Source organism: Mastomys coucha, unplaced genomic scaffold, assembly GCF_008632895.1.
Source record: "Mastomys coucha isolate ucsf_1 unplaced genomic scaffold, UCSF_Mcou_1 pScaffold8, whole genome shotgun sequence".
In the NCBI taxonomy this organism is placed as follows: Eukaryota; Metazoa; Chordata; class Mammalia; order Rodentia; family Muridae; genus Mastomys; species Mastomys coucha.
Genome location: NW_022196914.1, coordinates 24,904,235 through 24,917,760, shown reverse-complemented (window position 1 = coordinate 24,917,760; position 13,526 = coordinate 24,904,235). Strand labels below are relative to the sequence as shown.

At 34.6% G+C, this 13,526-nt stretch overlaps 1 non-coding gene across 1 annotated transcript; it reads left to right on the top strand.

Moving 5' to 3' along the window:
- Nucleotides 1-1,587: 1,587 nt before the first annotated feature.
- On the top strand, nt 1,588-1,690 carry LOC116084071. The gene has a single exon (XR_004116033.1). It is a non-coding gene; the product is annotated as a U6 spliceosomal RNA (small nuclear RNA).
- Nucleotides 1,691-13,526: the final 11,836 nt, after the last annotated feature.

Below are 13,526 nucleotides of genomic sequence, written 5' to 3'. Positions count from 1 at the left end.
TCGTGTCCTTCTTATGTTCCTCTATCAGCATTGTGAGATATGCTTTTAGATCCAATTCTTGCTTTTCCAGTGTTTTGTAATATCCAGGACTTGTTGCAGTGGGAGTACTAGGTTCTGATGAAGCCAAGTAGTCTTGGTTTCTGGTGGTAGGATTCTTGCATTTGCCTTTCACCATCTCTTGATTTTTGGTGATAAATGTTCTTAGTTAGTCTGACCGGAGCTTGTCCTGTCCCTGATGACCTGCAAGACCCCTGCGACTTGTGGGGCCTGTGCCTCCCATGTAGCTGCTCCTGGCTTAGGAACTCACCGGAGAGAGGATTGCGGCTCTCAGTGGAGACTCCGGGTCCTGGTGGTCCCTGGAGGCAGACTCTCCACGCGCAAGGGCGAGGCAGCTAACATCGCTGATCCACCTCTGTTACTTGGAAGCTGAGAGGATCCGGTCCCTGCTGCCCGGTGGCTCCCCTGCGACTCCCAGAATTTTTATTTTTAATTACTTGCTTACTGGCTTCTTCTAAGACCATGAGAAGCAAACCAATAAGAATATTAAAGTAAACAAATCAAATTCTAAAATTAATTCTAAAGTAATTTCTAAAATTACTTCCTCTTTCCAGTAATTTTAGTTAGAGTTCAGACTAAAATTACAAAGCAAATCCAGTGATCAAATTAGTACAATGTCAAGTTGTCTTCTAAATATTTAACAGCCATAGATAAGTGCTAAGCTCTTCCTTAAACTGGGATGCTTGTGTACAGTAAATGGGTGGAAATGCAGTGATTCCTGTTTTCACAAGGTGCTGAGGGTAAATGACAGGTGATGTGATCAGCCATAACTAAGTCTTATACATAGCCCCATCTTAGGTTCAAGGAATACTGCAGAAGAGGTCAGAAGAATCAGGGATTAGAACCATAGTCTATCCTTGATATGGACACATCTTGCATAATCCTACATGGAAATTTTTCTACATACATGGTTCAATTAAAACATCAGGCATGGAAAAAAAGGACTGGTGCTGGCTAGTTTTCTGTCAACTTGACTCATGTTATAGTCCATCAGAGTGGGCATTCTCAATTGAGTAAATACCTCCATAAAATTGGGCTGTAGGCATGCCTGTAAAACATTTCCTTCATTAGTGAATCATATGGAAGGCTCTGCCCATTATGAGTTATCCACCCCTAGGCTGGATTCTGGGTTCTACAAGAAAGGAGGCTATGAAGACCAAGCCAGTAGCATTTCCTCCATGACCCCTGCATCATCAGGTTTTTATGTTTCTGCTCTGCTTGAGTTCCTGTTTTGACTTCTTTCAGTAATAAACAGCATTGAGGAAGTATAAGCCAAATGAATGCTTGCCTCCCTGTTTTGCTTTTGGTCATTACAGCTAACTAAGAGAGGGCTCACTGTGCTTTCCCATTCATGAGTAAACTTTTGCTATTGACACTTTCAGAAAGAAGACAAATTGATGCCTTCATTTGTGTACCCACTTGTGACCCCACTAGGCTCCAACAAATTTCATCCTATTAGGAAATAGTTCTCAGTACTATGTCAATATTTCTGGAGTTTAGCAGCTTTCACTCAAAATTTCATATTTTCCTACAGTTAAAAAATTATATTTGGTGCTTGCTTAGAATGATACAGAGGTTAGCATGGCCCCTGCGCAAGGATGATACTCAAATTCATGAAGAATTCCATATTTTAGAATGCAGTAAAAAAAAAAGAAATTATATTTGAAGACTTAGATGGCACTGTGCCAACAAAATGGTTAACAGAACAAATTGAAAGTCATGAATATGAGAACAGCAATAGGCAGATGAGGCATGGTTGACCATGATGGGAAGTAGTTAAGAAATGCTGTGGAAACAGTAATCAGAATATATTGTGTACATTTATGAAAATTGTCAAATAACAAAATTAACCATTAAAAAAAGTGAATAGATAATATTTACAGTTACTAGTTTAAAATAATTCTACCTCCTGTTGGAAGTCAAATGTTTCCTAACATTGTTACCATTTTACCTCATAAAACTTCACCTTTCTTAGAACACACATTTAATTACAAGAGTTTTTAGAATTAATCGTTGCCATTAATGGTCTAGAAAAGTCACCTTTACAACTTGTCTGCAGTGAGTACTTAGGTTTGCCTTTGACTCCTTACAATGTCTTGTACTTTATCAAGTTATCAGCAGGCCATAGCAGAAATAACACCTGCTTGACATCTCACATCCCATTATTTAAGAAGAGCTACATTTTCCGCTCACTACACTTTGAAAAGTTTCAAACTAAAGATTGCTGTCTCTAGAAATCTCTCAGTATGTGTGGCTCTCCCATTTATAGCATGCATCATTCTGCCTTCCCAGCTTTTGTCTTGAGATGCCTTTCAGCCGCTTGGAAAAGAATGGAAAAAATTTAACTCTGTCTACTTTTTCTTTTTTTTTATTAGATATTTTCTTTATTTACATGTAAATTTCTCCCTTCCCAATTTCCCCTCTAAAAAACAAAGAAACAAACAAAAACAACAAAAACAAACCCCAACTGCCTCCCCACTCCCCATACCTGCCACCCCACCCTCTCCTGCCCTGTGTGTGGCATTCCCCCACACTGGGGCACAGAACCTTCACAGGGCTGAGGTCCTCTCCTCCCATTGATGATAGAATTTGCAATCCTCCACTATACACACGCTGCCAGAGCAATCAGTCCCACTGTGTATACTCCTTGGTTGGTGGTTGAGACTCTGGGAGCTCTGAGGGTACTAGTTAGTTCATATTGTTGTTTGTCCTAAGGGGCTGCAAACCCCTCAGCTCCATTGATCCTTTCTCTAACTCCTTCACTGGGGACCCTGTGCGCAGTTCAATAGATGGCTGTGAGCCTCTACAACTGTATTAGTCAGGTACTGTCAGAGCCTCTCAGGAGATAGCTATATTTAGGCTGGCTTGCCCTTCCTTCAGTCTCTGCTCCATAGTTAATCTCTGCCACTCCTTCCATGGGTACTTGGTTCCCCCTTTTAAGAAGGAATTAAATGTCCATCTTTGGTCTTCCTTCTTCTTGAGTTCCTTGTGGTTTGTGGGTTGTTCTTCCATGGATGGAGCTGGAGAATATCATCCTGAGTGAGGTAACTCAATCACAAAAGAACAAACACGGTATGCACTCTCTGATAAGTGGTTATTAGCCCAGAACTCTGTCTACTTTTGAAAGGAAGGGAAATCCTCTTGGAGATGGGTGTAAGAGGAAAGGGATGAGGAACTGTTGGAAGGCAGAAGAGGAGGGGGATAATGAATGGATTGTAAAAGAAAGCTTAAAGATAATAAAAAATAAAAATAAAATAAAAATAAAAAGAAAGGATCTTATATCCTGAACTGTGAGAAATTCTGGAAGATAAGTATAGTTTAGGTATTCCATTGCTGATATATGGACAGTACTTGTGTGATGTTTCCACGGCTCTATGAAGTTCTGTGGACCAGACAGGAACCACCTAAAAATGCAATGAACACCATGACAGTAAACACTAACTTATACATTTTTGATTAATCACAAGTTTATGCATATTAACCACTTATAAATTATTTAAATGATAATCAGGATCTCTATAAATATCCAGTGATGAAATTAAGGAAATGTTTGTGTCCACAGTTCAGAGAAGCCTGAGTGAACCTGGGTTTATGATCATGTCAAAGTGAATATGAAAGTAGTGGATTACATGAAGTAGTGTTGTCTATGCCAAATCGTAATTCATGAATTACCTCTCAGTAAAATACTTGCACAACTACAATTCAGGGTACACTCTTTCAGTTTTTAAATCAGAATATCTTTTGATAGAGCATGAAGAGTTAGAACTTTTCATTTAACCACTCACCTAGAAATCATGGACTGTAACAGATCCTATAATGAGATGGGGGAATTATATCATACTTTCAGATTAATAAAAACCAGACACCATGAAGTGCTCTCTGTAAAGTCTTTCTTTGTTACTGCCACATTTGAATAGACCAACAAGATGCTAGCCATCTCTCCTTTTCCTTCTCCTTGACTTTTTAGTGCTTAGTTTTGATTTTATCCTTGTTTGCATCCTCACCCTAGTTTAAAATCACAGGTACACCTGATCAAGGACTAGAAGCTCCAAAACAATATACAAAGCAAATATGTTCAGTTATAAATTTATTTTTTAGTCAATTATAGTGATAGAAAACTTATGTGATTGAGAAGCAACCTTTGATTTTATAATACTCATGTATCAAAATTGGTTATATGATGTTACATTTGTCATGATTTATAATACAAATTACATTAATAATAATGTGATTTATCTATGATATTAAAATTTTAAAATATTTAGTTTAAACTCTTGTCTCCTCTAAATCATAAGTTTTATCAACTGTTAACATAAGGAATTAATTAACAATTCATTAAATATCTGAAATTTTTAGGGCATGAAAAATGAAAATATGACTTTGTGTCTATCCTAACTCTCTTTATATAATAGAAAGAAAGATATCTATTTGCAAGAAGTGTTTGATGATGGAAGCCTGATATGGCTGTCTCCTGAAAGGTTCTGCTAGAACCTGACAAATACAGGAACAGAAGCTCGCAGCCAACCATTGGACTAAGCTTGGGGGTCCCTGATGGAGGAGTTGGAGAAGGGAATGAAGGAGCTGAGGGGGTCTGAATCTCCATGGAGGGAACAACAGAGTCAACAGACCAGACTCCCCAGAGCTCCTGGAGAGTGGACCACCAACCAAAGAATACACATGGAGGGACCTATAGCACTGGCCACATATAGGACAGAAGATGGCCTTGTTTGACATCAGTGAGAAGAGAGGCCCTTGGACCTGAGGGTGTTCGCTGCCCTGGAATAGGGGAATGCCAGAGCAGGATGACTGGAGGGAGGGGGTAGTTGGGTGGAGGAGCACCCTCATAGAAGCAGGGGGAAGGAGGAATGGGATAGGGGTTTCCAAAGGAGAGACTTGGAAAGGGGAAAATATTTGAAATGTAAGTAAAGAAAATATCCCATTCAAAAAAATAATAAGATAAATAACCAAAATTATTTTAAACAATATTGTCTGATTATAAAAAAGTTAAGCAAACATCCTGATTTGTTTTTTATTTTTGTGGGGTTTTTGTTTGTTTTGTTGTTATTGTTGTGTGACTGTTTTGTTTCTTTTTGTTTTGTTTGGTCTTTGGCTTTTAAAAATACCTAACAATTCACATGCAGCTGGAGCCATGAGTCCCTCCCATGTGTACTCTTTGGTTGGAGTTTTAGTCCCTGGGAGCTCTGAGGATACTAGTTAGTTCATATTGTTGTTCGTCCTAAGGGGCTGTAAACCCTTCAGCTCCTTGGGTCCTTTCTCTAGCTCCTTCATTTGGGGACCCTGTGCTCAGTTCAATGGATGGCTGTGAGCCTCTACTTCTGTATTAGTGGGGTACTTACTGTCAGACCTCTCAGGAGACAGCTATATCAGGCTCCTGTCAGCCAGCACTTGCTGGCATCCACAATAGTGTCTGGATTTGATGATTGAATATAGGAAGGATTCCCAGGTGGAACAATCTCTGAATTGTCCTTCCTTCAGTCTCTGCTCTATAGTTTGTCTCTGCAACTCCTTCCGTGGTTATTTTGTTCCCCCTTTTCAGAAGGAACAAAGTATCCACACTTTGATCTTCCTTCTTGAGTTTCTTATGGTTTGTGGTTTGTAGTTTGTGTATTCTGATCTTCTAGGCTAATATCCACTTATCAGAGAATGCATACCATGTGTGTTCTTTTGTGATTGGGTTACCTCACACATGATGCCCTGTAAAGGTTCTATGTCCCAGTGTAGGAGAATGCCAGGGCCAGTGAGCAGGAAGGGGTGGGATGGTGAGCAGGGGGAGGGGGGAGAGAACAGGGGATTGTTTTAGTTTTTGCTTATTTTATTTTAATTTATTTTTTTGGAAGGGAACTTGGGAAAATTGATACTGTAAATAAGGAAAACATATAATAAAAAAAAATTTAAAAAATACCTAACAATTATAGCCACTCATTCTCTTTTAATAAAAGCAAACATCAGTTCAAATCATATATTTTAATTACTTTTATATTATAGAAAGAATAATTTAGAAAAGCTTCAGCTGCTGAAAAGAAAAATGAATATAGATTTACTTCATTGTGTTTAAACCAGTTCATATTAATGAATTTGGTGGCAGCTAAGTTTAAAATCATGGGTTTATGTAGACAGGGATGTACATATTGTGTACTTCTTCTGTGATATACGGAGCATTCTCTCAACCTAAATTTGGTCCTGATGCTTGAATGCAAATGTTGTGCATACATAAGTAATAAGCACATGCATTTTTAAGGACTTTCAGGCTGTGACTATCCCACATATAATTTAAATTCTTTGTCTATTTATTAATTCAGCTTGACCACAGTAACATTTTATACCCAACAATTTGGTGTACTATCATACAAAGAATTTTCTCATATTCCATCAAATTTTCTTATGTGGTTCAGAGGTATACTCTAACTGATAATTCTCGCTTTGACATGTTTGAAAATTAGAGAATTTATGAATCATGCTAGTGGTAATGCTCTCTACCTGTTCAAAATGAAATGCCAGATGAAACACAAGACAACGATGGTCATAAATTCTACTAAATGTAATCTCAAGGCAGGAAGTGATATTCTGATGAAAGGCCCCAGTGGTAACATAGCAGCAGAAGGAAACAGTGATTCTGGCAATAACCAAATGCTGGAAAATGCAGCCCATAACCAGAATTATTTACAACCTAATGTGAGCCTGGATAAAACATTTTTCAATGAGCAGCTGCTATATCAATATGACCTTTAAGGAAAAGTGTTTGACTAGCCTATGCTATGAAACTCATAGTGTTTTATTTCTTTATAATGTGTAAAAGTCTTCATCACCTTTTTAGAAAATATCACAATGGATAAATAAATACCTTATATACTAGATAAATATTAATTTCTCACATTGCCTGAGGATACTGCTTGACTCTATAACATTTTCAGTTTGAGTCTTAATATGTAATTTTCTAACTCAAGACAAATACAGAATTTTTAGTGATGGTCGCTAAACTCCACAATGACTAATTTAATATTGGTAATCATTTCATAATAATATCTGTTTTCCCACTAATTTAAAGATACTTTATTTTCAAGGTTGTTCATAATTCTAACCTTTTGGCCCATCATGCCATTGCTCAAGCTAAAAAAAAATTAATTTCATATTATTCAATTTGACACTGAGACATCACACCACTAGAATGCAGATTACTTGGGATATATTTTCCTAGTCTTTCACAGGGATAAATTTTTTTTTCTTGGTTTTTTGAGACAGGGTTTCTCTGTATAGCCCTGGCTGTCCTGGAACTCACTCTGTAGACCAGGCTGGCCTCGAACTCAGAAATCCACCTGCCTCTGCCTCCCAAGTGCTGGGATTAAAGGCGTGTGCCACCACCGCCCGGCCACAGGGATAAATTTTAAAAGCTGAGGATGATTCAGTACACAGCATGGATATTCCTTCAAGAGTCTGTATATCAAGTTGTTGGTGTCAGACTTTTGATAAGAACATATTTGGACAGCCTTTGCTTTCTGTCTAGCACCTTCCAGAGAGTTATCTGTTTAAGGCAATCTTTATCATGAGAAAAACAGAAAAGTTTTCATAGAAGTTTAATAGTCTTTTGGTAGAATCACTTCATGTTTATCCTGGTAATGTCTAAATAAAAGCACAGCCTCCTTATTAAAATATAATACATGTGTGTATAAATATACTTATGTGCGTGAAATAACAATTAGTTTTTAAAAGATACCTGCAGAAATGGATGACAGAAATGTACTAAAACTATAATCTCAAGAACAAATGAAAGCATATGTGAAAAATTTTAAATGTGATAGAAAAGTAATTATTGAATTTTAATTTGACCTTCCTGACAATATTTTATAGTTTGTCAACAAGATAGAATCTAGAATCACCTAAAAGGCAAACTTTTGAAATTTCCTCCTCTTAGTGACACATATTCCTCAACAGGCTCACACCTTCTAATCCTTCCCAAACAGTTCTACTAACAGGAAACCAAGTATTCAAATATATGAGTCAATGGGGACCATTCTCATTCAAATAATGATGGAGCCATTAAGTATGGAACCTGCATAGACTTTAGCACAAAAGACAAAGAAATATCCCTCATAGAGTAAAATGAACACATTACTTATTATTACTACATTAATTTTTTGATTTTGAAATTCTAATCTCCATATTTGTTATGTGATACTTCCTATTATTTTAGACCAATTGATGAGCTTGAAATTCTTTATTGGAACAGCAAAATAAAATTAATATGTATCTGTAAACATGAGAAATCAAATATGAGCCCATTTGCTGTTCTTAGCCTTAGTGACTTAGCATTACGAGACTCACTCTCAAGCTATGTGATGTTTCCTTCTTCTATGTGTGTGTCTACTTTTTAAAAACTTTCTATTAATGTGTGTGTGAGTGTGTGTAAGTGATGTATGACTGTATGTATTTATGTATATGTATGTATAGGTATATCTGTTCATTATTCTGTTTTAATTAAACATATGTAGACACAAATCTCTACCTGATTTGAGTTTAGCTGTTTTTATTTAACACTATATTCTACATTTTGAGGTCACTTATAAATACTTATTTTACATTGCCCAATACGTTATTGAACTTCATAATTTAAAACATTGCAAATACAGTAAAGATCACACACCAGATTTACCAGCTTCAAAATCTATAAATCTCTATAAACTTCTTAATAGTTTGGACTATCATTCTTCTATTATTGAATATGTGTTTATCTACCACAAATAGTAAAAATTCTGTGACATAATTAGAAATAGGAAATCAATTATATTTACCCTTTCATAATGCTTGTCCCTACTTACATCCAACTCTAGGCTCTAGAGGAGACATCTTGTATCCAAAGGAGGAATTAAATTCAGCTTAAGTTGTCTAACTGTACATGAAATTTAGGATATTTATATAACTGAAGACTGTCAAACTGAGGAAATTTACATTATAAATTTTTGATTCACAATTTTCTATTTAAAGAAAAACTTGAGTGATTAAAATCCAGATGATCAGTCCCCTTAAGTGGAGTATATCTTGATATTTTTCATTTGTTTTAATTAATTAAGATGAACCTTTGCCCTGAGCTTAGAGTAATAGATAAATAAATTTTCAAAACCAGGAAAAGTTTTATATTAATTATTACATTACTGTATGTTATTTTTATTATTTTAATTTTATTGAAAATAGATTCTTCTCTTATACATCTCAACCACCACTTCCCCTCACTCTACTTCTCCCAAATCCCCACACCTCCATTCTTCCCCATAATCACTCCCTATCCACTTCCTCTTCAGAAAAGAACATGCCTTGAGAATGACAATCAAACGAGACAAAATATTATACAATGAGACAAGACAAAAAAAGCTCATATTGAGGTTGGACAAAGCTACCCAATGAGAAGACAACACCCCAAATTTCTGTAGAATTAGATTTCCATTATCATGATTAAAACATCAAGAACAAAAGCAACTCAGGAAGGAAGGGATGTGGCAACTGCTTTTTCATTAACTGTTTCATAACTATATTTTGTTTTAGAGATTATTACAATTGTTCTTAGGTTTAAATTTTAAAGATGTTTATAATGTAAAACTAATTTAAAATCTAGTCTTACTTGAGCAACTTAAATTATATGAACATAATGCTAATAAATCCATTTCAGTTTCTCAAAAAGGAAAATAAGGATGTATTTTTACATTAGCTGTTTTCATGTGTGTTTTCTTACTTCATGTGTCACACACATGCTGACAAATCTATTACTGCTATCTCCAGTTGAGAACTCTATTTATTTTATATTCTAAATAAAGTAACATACCTGTGTGTCAATATTATTCTAAAATTTGTAGTTCAAAGCAACATTTTAAAACATGGGGAAAACATGTGAATCCTTTATTTTGCAAGTCTCTTGCTAAATGCAAATAATGCAGTTAAATTATTAATTTGTGGGTTCTATTTTCACTGATGTAGTTTGTAAACTACCTGGAGTTCTACAAAATGAAAACTGTCTATAATGTGTAGAATCCTTATAATTCCCTATATCCTACACTATATCTGGACAGTGGAGGTGGGCAACTTCTTGTCTTCAGTGAGGAAATTTTGGAAACGTTAATGAGATTTTGTTTTCTCCATTCTTTCAAGTGAATATTTAAATATATGCATAATTAAACTTTTCCTGTAAGAATGAATTAAATCAAGTAAGTCATTTATTAACTAGTGTGTGAACATCTAGTATTGGAAGTTACATTTTGTATCTTTTGGACTTTCTAATAGTACCTTTTTTAACAAGGGAGAGATTCATCAAATTGAAACTGTATTGCATTTCTAATAGTTTTCAGTTAAAATATAAATAATAATGTTCTTAGCAAATTCAATATTTGAACACATTTAATTAAAAGAAATACATTAAACTCTTGCTCTTGTATTTAATTGGATTAAAAACAGCATGATAACACAGAGAAGAAAATTAACTTTTATGGTTTTCAGCCTATAAGAATATGGCTCTAGTCTAATCATGAGATAAGTATCAAAAAAATTCAATTTGACTAAAATTCTATACAATTTATAAACTTTATCCAGGTAATGAGGAGGGAGAATAATATAAAGGGATGACAAGTAAAGATGAATAAATAATATTAAAAATGTTTGAAAAAGCCATAGGAAAATGAACAACTTTTCCCTGTGGTAAATTTATGTTTACTCAAAATGTATATGATACATTTATATACTGTAAATTTTTACAGTAAATTCATGTTCACTCAAATATTCATATGATATATATGAATGTATGTGTTCAATATATTATATTCAATATTATTGATTTTATTTATTTATTCTAATAAAATACAACTAATGAATGTGTGTGTGTGTGTGTGTGTATTATAATATCTTAAGTGATAATGCACTCCAAGTGTAATAGACTATCAGAAACTCCAGGCTTAGGAAATCTCCCTTCAAGTTTAGTCAGGGAGTTCATGAGATCATCCTTTCTCCAAACACTTCTAATTTTGTTCTATTTCTCTTCTTCACTGTTCTCATTTTATTAAAGGCAAACACGGTCCTTCAAAACAGAAGTAATTGAGCATCTTTGATTTTGGCTAATTTGATGCAAGTGGTATTTCAACATTTTCCTCTTTTTTGTATTTGTTTGTTTGTATATATATTTTTGTTTTAGTGTAGTTTTGCTAGAAATATATACTTTCTCTTTCAGGCCACTGCTTCTATACTATGCATGTCTATGTGGCACTCAGTCTTTCGGCAAGATTTTTAAGTATTTGAAGTTCAATTATTACTGTTTTGTAAACTTTGTTCCTATTTTCACTTTTAAAAATTGGTTTGGTTCAAGGTGTTGAGAAGAAAGCACAGTAGAATGGTATTTATTTAACATGGAAAGCCATGAGTTCAAACCTCAGATCTACAAATAAACAAAATGAAAAAAGGAAAACCTCTTCAAAGTCATTGATAAAGTATTTTTATAATGGATGATTTTAAATTATTGTTGGGTAATTACAGATATTATGTATCTTGAAAGCAAAAATCAATGAATCTACCAACAATTCCTTATTAATGTGTTTTAGGGTAGTCATTTAATATGTGATTTATAGTACTTGGGGTATTTTGTCTCTTAATCGAGAGATTCTGGATCTAAGATTTTATTCATAAGTTTTTCTTCTTTTGCTTATGTTTATTTAGTTCAGAGACAACAGTCTAATTTTACAACTAGCTACAACTAGAATTTAATTTTCTTGACATTCTTCATTGCTATGATCTGATTATTGAGTTTTGGCACTTCTGGGGAGTCTGATAAAGTGGGAGGCTTCCTTTTGCTTGCTTCTGTGGATCACATCAATGTAAGGACCCACCCTTACATGTGTGCTTATTCTCCATTCTTCCTTTGGGGAAGAGACTCAGGATGGAGATGTTTGCAGACTGAGAGTGTGACGGTGATAATTTTTGTTGGTCAGACCAAGTTGTCATAATTTTTTTTCTTTTAGATATTTTCTTTATTTACATGTAAATTTCTCCATTCCCAGTTTCCCCTCCAAAAAACAAAGAAACAAACAAAAACAACCAAAACAAACCCCTGTTGCCTCCCGCTTCCCCATGCCTGCCACCCCGCCCTCTCCCACTTTCTGGCCCTGGCATTCCCCTACACTGGGGCACAGAACCTTCACAGGGCCGAGCTCCTCTCCTCCTATTGATGATTGAATTTGCAATACTCTACTATACACATGCTGCCTGAACAATCAGACCCCTCCATGTGCAGTCCTTGGTTGGTGGTTGAGACCCTGGGAGCTCTGAGGGTACTTCTCAAGGCTTTCTGTCTGTTCGCTCGAGTGGGTACACTGACTCACCTAATTGGCTTAGAAGAAAATATTTTGAAAGTTTCTAATATATGTATCAAAATAATATGAAAATTTATATTATATCTTAGAAAAATCATACACAATAAATAATTCACAGTACTTTCAATTATGAATATTAATATGCCATAAAATAAATTAACATTCATAACCTAGTGCTGCTTTCTTTCATAATAGAACAAGAGCAAGTGACATTTCTCCTATGTATTAAAATATGATTCAAAATTAAAAGAAGTAATACTCTAATTTGTATCACTTTTTATATCTAGGTAGAAAAAAATCTCTTCTTATCTCAATATTTTAAAATGGCATTATTTAAAATAGCTTTACAATTCAAATATGAATACCAAGTAAATTCTTGTTACGCTATAAATCAGATGAAACTCTGATGTTAATATATCTGAAAATCTGCTTATAAAGTGATAAAACAGAAGAAATATTCACATTATTGACTAATCAGAAATGACTGAATTATTGTAAATTTGGTATTATTCATGTTTTCTTTCTGATAGAGTTAGAGGAAATCATAAAACTTTACTGTGCTATAAACTGGGAAATGGAATGTAAGGAATGTTTACTGAGAGTTGATGTGTAGAGCTGTACATGGACCACGTAGAGTACAAGTAAAGGAAGATGTAGGAAACACTAATTGTTCTAAATTCAAATATTTTTCACTGTCTCATTTTTGAGGTGGAGTCTCACAGTGTTGTCTAGGATGGCCATAAATACTGATCCTCCTTCAGTCTCTAGAGGTAAGCATAATCACACCAGATTGTAAGGAATTCAAAACAGTTATGAAAAAATGTATCACAAATAAATCTATATAATGTTTGCCTTTTTCCTTTTTATCGAAATTTGCTTAAGCTGGATGTAGTAATGTGCACTTTCATTATAGCACTTATAAAGGCAGAATTAGGCAGGCTTCTATAATTTATTAAACAAGCAAAAGAGATAAGATTTCATTGAAGTAAAATATGTATTTTATCAGACAAATATAGTATACAGTGTTGAGAGGTTGAATAATTTAATTCACACATAAAATTTACTGACATTATACATCTCCCATGAATAAACTTTATTATACTTAAATTA